The 10,146-nt window shown below is 48.8% G+C and overlaps 1 non-coding gene across 1 annotated transcript; it reads right to left on the bottom strand.

Moving 5' to 3' along the window:
• Positions 1-9,637: 9,637 nt before the first annotated feature.
• On the bottom strand, positions 9,638-9,756 carry LOC133364706 (5S ribosomal RNA). The gene has a single exon (XR_009758007.1). It is a non-coding gene; the product is annotated as a 5S ribosomal RNA (ribosomal RNA).
• Positions 9,757-10,146: the final 390 nt, after the last annotated feature.

The following is a 10,146-nucleotide window of genomic DNA, read 5'->3' as shown; positions in this document are numbered from 1 at the left end:
GTGAGACAGGGGTGTATTTTATCACCCTATTTATTTAATCTATACGCAGAACATATCATACGGAAAGCAGGATTGGACCAAGAAGAAGGAGGTGTGAAAACTGGAGGGAGAAATATCAATACCATACTACTAGCAGAAACCAGTAATGATTTGAAACGAATGCTGATGAAAGTTCAAGAGGAAAGCACAAAAGCAGGAGTACAGCTAAGTCAAGAAGACTAAAGTAATGACAACAGAAGATTTATGTAACATCAAAGTTGATGTGGACATTGAACTTGTCAAGGATTATCAATACCTTGGCACAGTCATTAACCAAAATGGAGACAGTAATCAAGAAATCAGAAGAAGGTTAGGACTGGGAAGGGCAGCTATGAGAGAACTAGAAAACATCCTCAAATGCAAAGATGTGCCACTGAACACTAAAGTCAGGATCATTCAGACCATGGTATTCCCGATCTCTATGTATGGATGTGAAAGTTGGACTGTGAAAAAAGGGGATAACAGAAATATCAACTCATTTGAAATGTGGTGTTGGAGAAGAGCTTTGTGGATACCATGGACTGCAAAAAAGACAAATAATTGGGTGTTAGAACAAATTAAACCAGAACTATCACTAGAAGCTAAAATGATGAAACTGAGGTTATCATACTTTAGATGCATCATGAGAAGACATGATTCACTAGAAAAGACAGTAATGCTGGGAAAAACAGAAGGGAGTAGAAAATGAGGAAGGCAAAACAAGAGATGGATTGATTCCATAAAGGAAACCATAGACCTGAACTTACAAGATCTGAGCAAGGTGGTTCACGACAGATGCTCCTGGAGGTCACTGATTCATAGGGTTCCATAAGCCGTAATTGACTTGAAGGCACATAACACACACAAGAAATGAAAAGAGCTCTGCTGGACCATATCAAATGTCCATCTACTCCAATACTCTGCTTCCAGTAGTGGCTAGAGATGCTTGCGGCCCAGGGGTGAAATAAGACGCAGACTCAATATGATGGGTTAAATAACGGGCCACTTTATTAAACCAAATTCATATTATGATAATGAACCTGCAAAGGGGAACATAAGTGCAGGATTCAACTGATGAGTCAGGCAAAGCCTGCTTGCAGTTATTGGGCGACCCAAACCCCTGTCGGGCAAGGGGGTGCCAATCTGTCAACCCCTTGCCCCGACCACACTCCAATTGTGCGTAGGGAGGCCAACCTGCGTCACCGCCCCCCGGTGCCCTGAAACTCTGAGTGGATGAGACCTGTCGGCTCCAGAGGCGACCCGTATCCTGCCCTCGGGCCATATAACCTGGAGCTGCAGGCCTCCGGAACTGCCTATCACCTCCAAAGGTGCCTAAAGGTGTCACCTAGCTGCCCTTCACCTTTAACCTTTCCCGCACTTCCTTGACACATAAAGGGGACAAACCTCTGTTTAGTCCCCCTTTACCCCACATCCAAACAAGATGTCCTTCACACCCCTCTGCAGGTCTTCTAACAGGATGTCATTACCTACATCGGTCATATGAACTCCATCACACTGATATAGTTCAACCCTACTGCGCCTTATCTCCGGGTGGTGAATGACAAAACCACCAGAGTCCAATAGAGCAAGACGGAGCTGCCTATTCACTTTTTTGCAGGTCCTATTTATCCCTCTAGGGTCACCCATACAATTCCAGTGTCTACGGGGTAAAATATCGGACCAAATCAAGTGCACTCCCGGCCACCTCTGCGTGATGGCCCAGAAGTCAGCACATGCCTGCTCAATAAGGGCTCTGCCCTTCAACATACCAAGGTCATCCCCCACCAGGTGAATGACCAAAAATTGTGGTGCATCCCGGACCACTGCCGTCTGGAAAAGCGCTGGAAGGAGCCCGTCCCAACGCATCCCACAGCAGCCCAACCATTGTACAGTAGCCCACTGGCTAAGCCCAAGCTGCGTGCCAAAACGCGACTTCGCCGCCCTGTGGCCTGCCCAAAAGACCATACTATGGCCGCAGAGGAGGATGCACACTCGTTCGTCTCCCTTCCAGCGGCCTGTCAAAACAAACACTGGAAACTTATAACAGTGACAAAGAACAAGTCACAAACCGGTTTTTTGAACCCCTCTGAAAGGTTGAATATAAGACCTATAGGCCGTAGAACGCCATCTGCCCAGGGACTGTAACCTATCCTGGGAAAAACCCAAACAGGCGGCCGTAGACGCCGCGCCAATGCGGAAAGAGTGTGTCCCAAAACTGCTAGGGTCCAGTCCCATGTTACCAAGGGCTGTCCTGGTAACCGCCCAAAACTGAAATCTAGAAAGGGGTTGGCCATCCCTATGTGTAAACAAGTAGCCCGGCTGGAGTCCCCGAACTGTCAGGAAACGTTTAAATGTGGCTACAGGGTAGATCTCACGGAGCTGTGAGGGGGAAAGCAGAACCCTACGTCCCCTCCTGCGCTGATCAGTCTTTGACCGTCGCAACTGTAGGGCCGCTTGTCCCCCCTTCCAACTAAAATCAGACAGCAAAAAGGCACGGGAAGAGATGTCAGTCTTAGACCCCACCAGCACCTCACTAATCCTAAAAGCTCCAAAGAATAGTGTAAGTGCGGCCGCATGAAAAAGTAATACCTCAAAAGATGAGGAACATAAATGCTCCAATTGCATCAGGAGCCCTAATAAAAGTTCTGGGTGTATAGGGGAGCGAGAATCTGGATCGGCGGGGTGTTCCCATGCCCAGCCCTCCAACATCTTACGAAGTCGGAAGTCATTGGAAAAATCCTGCAAACCACGTGACTTGGCTAAAAAGGAAAGGCCAGAGAGCTTACCTCTAATAGTCTTGATGGCAAGGCCCTTCCTCTTACCTTCCACACAAAACTCTATGAGGTGCTCGACTGGAATGGGCCACTGTTGTATGTATCCCCTTTCTGCCCTGAAAGCCAATAGCTCCCTACCTGCTCTCTGGTAGCTGGCCATAGTACTGGGCGCAACGGACAGGCTTATCGCTCTCTCCGCTTCAAGCTGCCAATCTCCCATAGATCTGCTGGGACCACGTCCGGCTGAGCCTTGGCCCACGGCGCCAGGTGGCGAAATCTCTCCATCTGGTTCCGTGACAGAGCATCAGCGATACTGTTATCAATACCCGGGACGTGGCGTGCCAGAAACAGAATGTTAAACTGGAGACATTGCAGAACAAAGGCCCGCACTAGATGCATGACTCGGGGGTTCTTTGATGACAAGGAGTTAATAACATGCACTGTGGACAGGTTGTCACACCAAAAGTGGACTGTGGAATCGCGCAACCTGTCTGGCCAAAGATGCACTGCTGCCACTATTGGAAAAAATTCCAGGAGAGTCAAATCTCTAATCCAGCCTTCCTGGACCCAGGTCTGCGGCCAGCTGCCATGGCTCCAAGAGTCATGAAAAATGACACCGAAAACAAATGCCCCCGAGGCGTCGGTGTGCACCTGTAATTCAGCCTCCAGGAGGCGATCCCGCCTCCAAAAAGAAAGCCCATTAAAGTCCTGTAGGAACTTAGCCCAGACCGACAGATCGTCTTTGAGAGCACCAGAAAGCTTGATATGATGATGAGGACGGGACAAACCTGACATAGCGTCATAGACTCATCTCAAGAAAACACGCCCCGGTGCAACCACCCTGCAGGCAAAGTTCAATGAACCCGCCAGCTCCTGAAGGGTGCACAGGGTTACCCTCCTGGAAACCTGAATGTGAGCTATCTTCTCACGCAGCAACTGTGCTTTGGCAAGAGGGAGCCTACAGGACTGGGCCAACGTATCTATTTCGATCCCTAGGAATGTAATAATAGGGGACGGGCCTTCCATTTTTTCCCCCGCCAGTGGGACTCCAAGTTCCCCGGACAGCTCCATAAAGTGATGAGATCCTTGCACTCACTCGTGTGTGCCCGTCCAGCAAATAAAAAATCATCCAAATAGTGGACAACAGAACATGAGCCAGACCGCCTCCTCACCACCCACTCCAGGAAAGAGCTAAAAAGCTCAAAAACTGCACATGAAATAGAGCAGCCCATGGGCAGTGCCCGATCCACATAATACTGATCCTCAAAGGCGAAACCCAATAGATCAAAATCTCCAGGATGGACGGGGAGGAGGCGGAATGCAGATTTTATGTCACACTTCCCCATGAGGGCACCCACACCGCAACTCCTAACCATGCTCACTGCACAGTCAAAAGAGGTGTAGCGTACCGAACATAAGTGAGGTGGAATAAAATCATTGACTGACTGCCCATGCGGATAGGAGAGGTGGTGAATGAGGCGGAACTCTCCCAGTGTCTTCTTAAGCACAATGCCCAGTGGCGAAACCCTAAGAGACGGGATGGGAGGGGAAGAAAAGGGGCCCAAAACTCGGCCCGCTTCCCTTTCTTTATTAATCTTGTCTAGAACGACCTGTTCCATGCCCAAGACAGACCTCAGGTTCCTAGACCGGAAGGCAGTTCGGGGGCCTGAATAAGGGATCTGGAAACCATTTAAAAAGCCCTCCAAAAGGCAACGGGCTTCATGAACTAAAGGATAAGAACTTAATAAACGTCGTAATTCTAGTAACTTAATTGGGCTGGGGCCCTTTTCCTTGAGGTGCGCCTGGGGGTCCTTGTTTCCGTTGTCCTTGGAATTCCCTATTGCCACCTCGATAAGGCCGGTTCCTAGGGCAGGTAGCGGGCGTGTGTTGACCACCGCAGAGCGTACACTCATGCCTATACCGGCAAGGGTTCCTGCTACAGAAGCCACGGGAGCTAAACTCCCAGCAGAGCAGGTGGGGTTGAACCCCCTGCCCCGCTGGCCCGCGGGAGGGAGCTGGTCAATTGCCTAGCCATGAGGTGGCCACTATCAGTCCTGTCCCCAGCCACCGGCCATGAGTGAGACATGAACTGTAACCACAGTTCAGCCTCCTTCCTGTCCCATGGCAAGGAGGGGTCATAGGCCGCCCTCATACAAAAAGCCTCATCGTAAGAGAGCCATGCCGACCCCATGAATTCTATATAACCTCTGTAGATAATATCAAGATACTTAATCATAACCAAACCGCGCTGTGGCTGCTTCTGCATAATCACCCCTAGGTACGTAATATAAGCAGGGAGCCAGTTAGCCCAAGTGCTCTCGATTCGGCGCCTGTTGGGTCTCTCTATGTCCTTCTCGTCCCCTTTTTCCCTGTCTCTCTTAAGCGGCTCCCTGTACAACAGGGAAAACAAGTCGATGTATTCCCCATTCCAGATTTTTTCCTTAGTTGCTGGAAGCAGATGGAAACCTAACGGAGCAGAAGTCTCACCAAAAGGAATGGCACCCTCTTTAATATGCCCTAGGGGGTCACTAACACCCTGGTGAACCGCCAAAACCCCAGAAGATGCAGTGGGCTGGGAGGAAATGGCTGCCTCCCCCCCGGTTCCCGTTCGTGAAGATGACCAAATGTGGTCACAGGCCACAAGCGACGAGGGTTGTAGTGGTTGTGTGTCACCTGTCTCGGTAGCCTGAGGTGTTGCCTGGTTGTCAGTCTCAGTGCCGTGTGGAGGAGAGAAAGGCCAAACTTGCCCCGGCCCCCAATATGGGTATCCCCATGGGGGCCAGCCCCACGCCAGGCCAGGCCCTGGCGAGGCAGTCACATTGTACTCATCTGATTTCCACTAAGACATGGTGTCCAGAGACAACTGTTCTGTAGAGGCAGCACACCGGTCCTGAGTGACAGTCTCGCCAACGGACCTGCTGGGACCCACCTCAAGGGCATCAAGACGAGCTAAAATTAAATCCAACGTTGACTGGTTAGAAACAGACGAAGGCAAACTCGTGGCCACAGCGGACTGTGAAGCCGAGGATGAGGCTTGCATTGTACTGGGTGCCCGTTGAGCCTGCCCTCTGGTGCGCTTCGCCTGGGGGGTGCCCGCTGCCGAAGCAGCTGGCTGGGCAGGTGGGGAGTGCCGGGAGGAAGACCCCTCTAGGGCCGCGAGACGAGCCAGGACAGCCGCCCATGGTGGTTCGCCATCCCCCGCCCCGGAGACCCTGGGAGGGACAGATCCCCGGCTTGGTCTTGGTGCCTTCCCTTTTCCTTTAGGCCCACCCTGACCCTTTTTTGGTGCCATGAAAAGATCTAAAAGATCCCACCTGTTTTTATTATTATTATTATTATTATTATTTATTTTATTTTATTAAACTATATATGGGCAGGCGACCCTAAGTGATGCCTGGATGAGTTGAGAGGAAAATACTCCTGCCTCCTCCCTCCGTGGCCAGGTCACCAGCCTATTTGAAACAAATGCCTATATTGAGTGTGGGGGGGAACGCGTCCACTCCCTCCCTCCCAGAATCGGGCCCAACCACCAGCCTTCCAAGGCCGAAAGGCCTGTTCTGAACACTTGAAAAATGTGTGTGTCCGCCTCCAGATCCGATTGGTGGCGGGAGCGTGGCCGAATCAGGCCCTGAGGCCGGAGCAGTGTGGCCTGCATAAGACAGACGCCGAGGCCTCGTGTGCCTAAAATGGCGCCGCCACCGCTGCCTCGCGCTCTCCAAAAATGGCGTCGTGCACCATGCCGAGAGCGCAGGCACCCTGCAGCCACAAATTATGAAGAGGGGAGAGGGGGTAGCCGGCGCGAGCCTAAATAGGCTCAGTCGCCCCGCCCACTCTGGCAGCGCGCTGTGACGATGTCACGCCAGTCCTGCGCACTTGCCCTCTCCTTCAACGGAGGCTCCGGATTCACTCTGGGCCGCAAACTGCACCCCGCGACCCGGTAAGTCCTGGGTGCGGAGCGGGGTTCTGGGAAGCCTACAAGGAAGACATGAAGTCAACCACTATTTGTGACCAGGACCTGCAAAAGCTAATAGCCATTGGCACACATCTATTATTTATTTATTTATTTATTTTATTCAATTTTTATACCGCTCACAGCCAGAAGGCTCTCTGGGCGGTGCACAACAGTAGGTAAAATACAATAAAATCACATAAAAACACTAAAAGGCAAACATATTAAACAATATTAAACAATTAATCTGGTACATATTAAAAACTAATAAAATATATTAAAATGCCTGGGAAAATAAAAAGGTTTTGACCTGGCGCCGGAAAGATAGAAGTGTAGGCGCCAGGCGTACCTCGTCGGGGAGACTGTTCCATAATTCGGGGGCCACCACTGAAAAGGCCCTGGATCTTGTTACAACCCTCCAAGCCTCTCTATGGGTCGGAACTCGGAGGAGGGCCTTTGATGTTGAACGTAGTGAACGGGTAGGTTCATATCGGGAGAGGCATTCCACCAGGAATCTACCTGACTTTGTTTACTCCTTTTTCAAAGCCTAGTGGCCATTGCCATAGTTAATAGTGAATTCCATAAGTTAAATACATATTATATAAACATAGTACTTTTTGTCCAAATTAAATCTATTAGCAAAGAAGGACAAAAATCTCTCCCACTTTCTCCTCACCATTCCCAATATTATCAGCCTCTGTATACCATCTGGAAACAACATTATCATAACTTAAGGGAAGAGGAAGGTGCATCACTCAGGCAGAGCATATGCGTTCCATGCAGAAAGTGCCAGGGGGTCATGCTGGTGGGGGTTGATAGGAATTTTAGCCCAAAACATCTTTTATTTATTTATTTATTTGCTTATTTATTTATTTTATTTATATCCCGCCCTTCCTCCCAGCAGGAGCCCAGGGCGGCACCAGGTTGGGGAAAGCTGCTATAAACAATACAGAATGTGAAGGGCCCATGGTCTGACTTGGTATAAGGCAGCTTCTTATGTTCATAGGAATTTCGGGAGGAGGAGTAGCTAACAGCCAGTGGCTACTGGGAAGAGTTCTCCTTGTTATTGTGAAAGTGGCAGTGGTGGTGAAAATGGCAAAGAAAGGGGAGCAATGTTGCTCCCATCTTCACCACTCCCATTTTGAGCCGAAAGTTGTCATCTGAGAAATTTTTGTTCAGCCCTAATCCATCATGACCCCAAGATTTCTCTCCTGGCAGCTATTCACAGTTCTGTCCTCATCAGTGTATATGTGGCTAGGATTTCTTCTGGGATTTCCTTCCAGAAACACTTCCAGATGAATACCAAGAAATGTGAGCAAGCTTTAAATTTCATTTTTTGCTAGCAAAATCATTATAATTAGCAAGAAGATTGCTGAGAGATCCACAGACTGCAAGGACATTTAGGAGAGCAGCAACAGTTATCTCTAACAGTTGATCTCTTCCTCCTCCTCTTTCTTCAGTCACCTCACCATGGCTACCAGGAAGAGCCAGGAGCTGCAGGATATCCAGCAAGAGGAGGTGCTTCGGCCCCAGGAACAAAATGATGGAGGGGGATGGCTCTGGATCCTCTGTGGCCTTTTAAATAGCAGCAGTTGGTGTAGGGTACCCTTTTCATCATCGCTGCCTACTTGTCTGCTTGCATATCACCTAAAATAGCCTCATTTGAATGTCTGCTATCTCCTCCCACTTTCTTTTTTCAGACTCTGATCAGATGCAGACTTATGGTGATGCCATCACTCACATTTTTCCTCCTCCCCCACCCTCTTACTTTGTTTTTCACCTCCCCTGATGATGAGTTGAGAAGAATTCAAAAGCTTACACATTATTTTTGTGATTATTGGCCTAACAAAGGTATTGCCCTAATACAGATTTTAATTTTTAAAACATAATTGTATGCTGCCTGAACTCTATTGTCAGGCAGAGAAGCATGCTATAAATATTTGAAACAACTAAGGCATGCAGCATATCTCTGTATGCTCTGCACACGGAGACATAAACTGGTGACAAGGTCTGTGAATCTCGAACCAGTTACTATGATTCTTTTCCTAGTTCCTCAACCATGACCACCAAGCCATGCACAGCAAAAAGTGGCAACAGAGGTGCAAGAGTGCATGGAACCTTCAGGCCCCATTACTCTCTTCCTGTTGCCAGGCTACTTGTCCCTTCATTGTGAAGTGGAGCAAAAATAGAGGGCCCAGTTTGAGACAACCCACAGGAGATGCAGTGAATGCTTGGCCTCTCTAAAAATCCCCAGGAGAAGGCCTATCAAAGTGAGCCCACAGAGTGCCCTAGAAAGAGGCAGGATTGGAGAGGCCTTTAGCAGCCAAGCAGAAAAGGTCTCAGTCTGGAGTGGACTGCTGCTGATGCAACATCCTTCTTACTCAGCCCCATAGAAACCTATCCCACAGCTTCTTTTGAAGAACATGCCATCTTTAATATTAGTCTTATTATAATATTTAACTTTTACCTATACTTTTTCTGTTTTTTTTTAGCTTGAGGTTATATAGACTCAGCAGCCTGATCTTAAGGATGTTTACCCTGAACTAAACAATTGTTGAGAGGTGATCCTGCTGAAACCCTTGCTACACTATGGAATAGTGAGACACATCAGGCTCTTGCCATGGTTGCCCCTGAGTACCCTCGGCGGCATTGTGGAGCCCATTCTGCACCGTGGTATATATCAGAAACTTGTAGGCTATGAAACAGGTTGGATGATGGCTAGAGTGCAAATGGTAAAAGACACACTGTGAAGCTGAACCAAACATGATTGTTGTTGTTGTTATATGCCTTCAAGTCAATTATGACTTATGGCAACTCTATGAATCTCTTTTGGATATATTCATAGGGTTTTCATGGTAAGAGATATTCAGAGGTGGTTTACTATTGCCTTCCTCTAAACCTACGGCATCTGGTATTCCCAGGTGATCTCCCATCCAAGTACTAACCAGGCCTGACTCTGCTTAGCTTCTGAGATCAGATGAGATCGGGTGTGTTTAGGGTAGTATGGCCGTAGGCAAACATGACTGAGAGCACATAATTGTGCTTACTGTGTGACAGTGAGATCAATGAAGAAGGTCCACATCTCTGCCTCCACTGCATCCTCAGGTAGCCATCCAGCAGAGCTTTACTGTATTGTCTGGGGCCTGCTGACATCTACTCCAGGCAAAGGAGTTTTGGACCCTTCGGAAGCCTGCTATGACTTGTCTGCAAGGCACTTTGAGGATAAAGTTGCTCACCATAGCAATCTTGATGCCACATCCACATTCACTGCAGTCTCCAGTGAAGTGTCCAGCGCAACATCTGCTGTAACACTGTGGGATCAAGTTTTAGATGATGTGGCCTGATGACATGGACAAGGTGCCTGTGGCGATGTGCACAACCACATGTTCCTTCAAACCTTGTCAC

This window comes from Rhineura floridana, chromosome 9 (genome assembly GCF_030035675.1).
Source record: "Rhineura floridana isolate rRhiFlo1 chromosome 9, rRhiFlo1.hap2, whole genome shotgun sequence".
Lineage (NCBI taxonomy): Eukaryota > Metazoa > Chordata > Lepidosauria > Squamata > Rhineuridae > Rhineura > Rhineura floridana.
The sequence above is the reverse complement of the archived record's forward strand: the minus strand, read 5'-3'. Positions and strand labels throughout refer to the sequence as shown.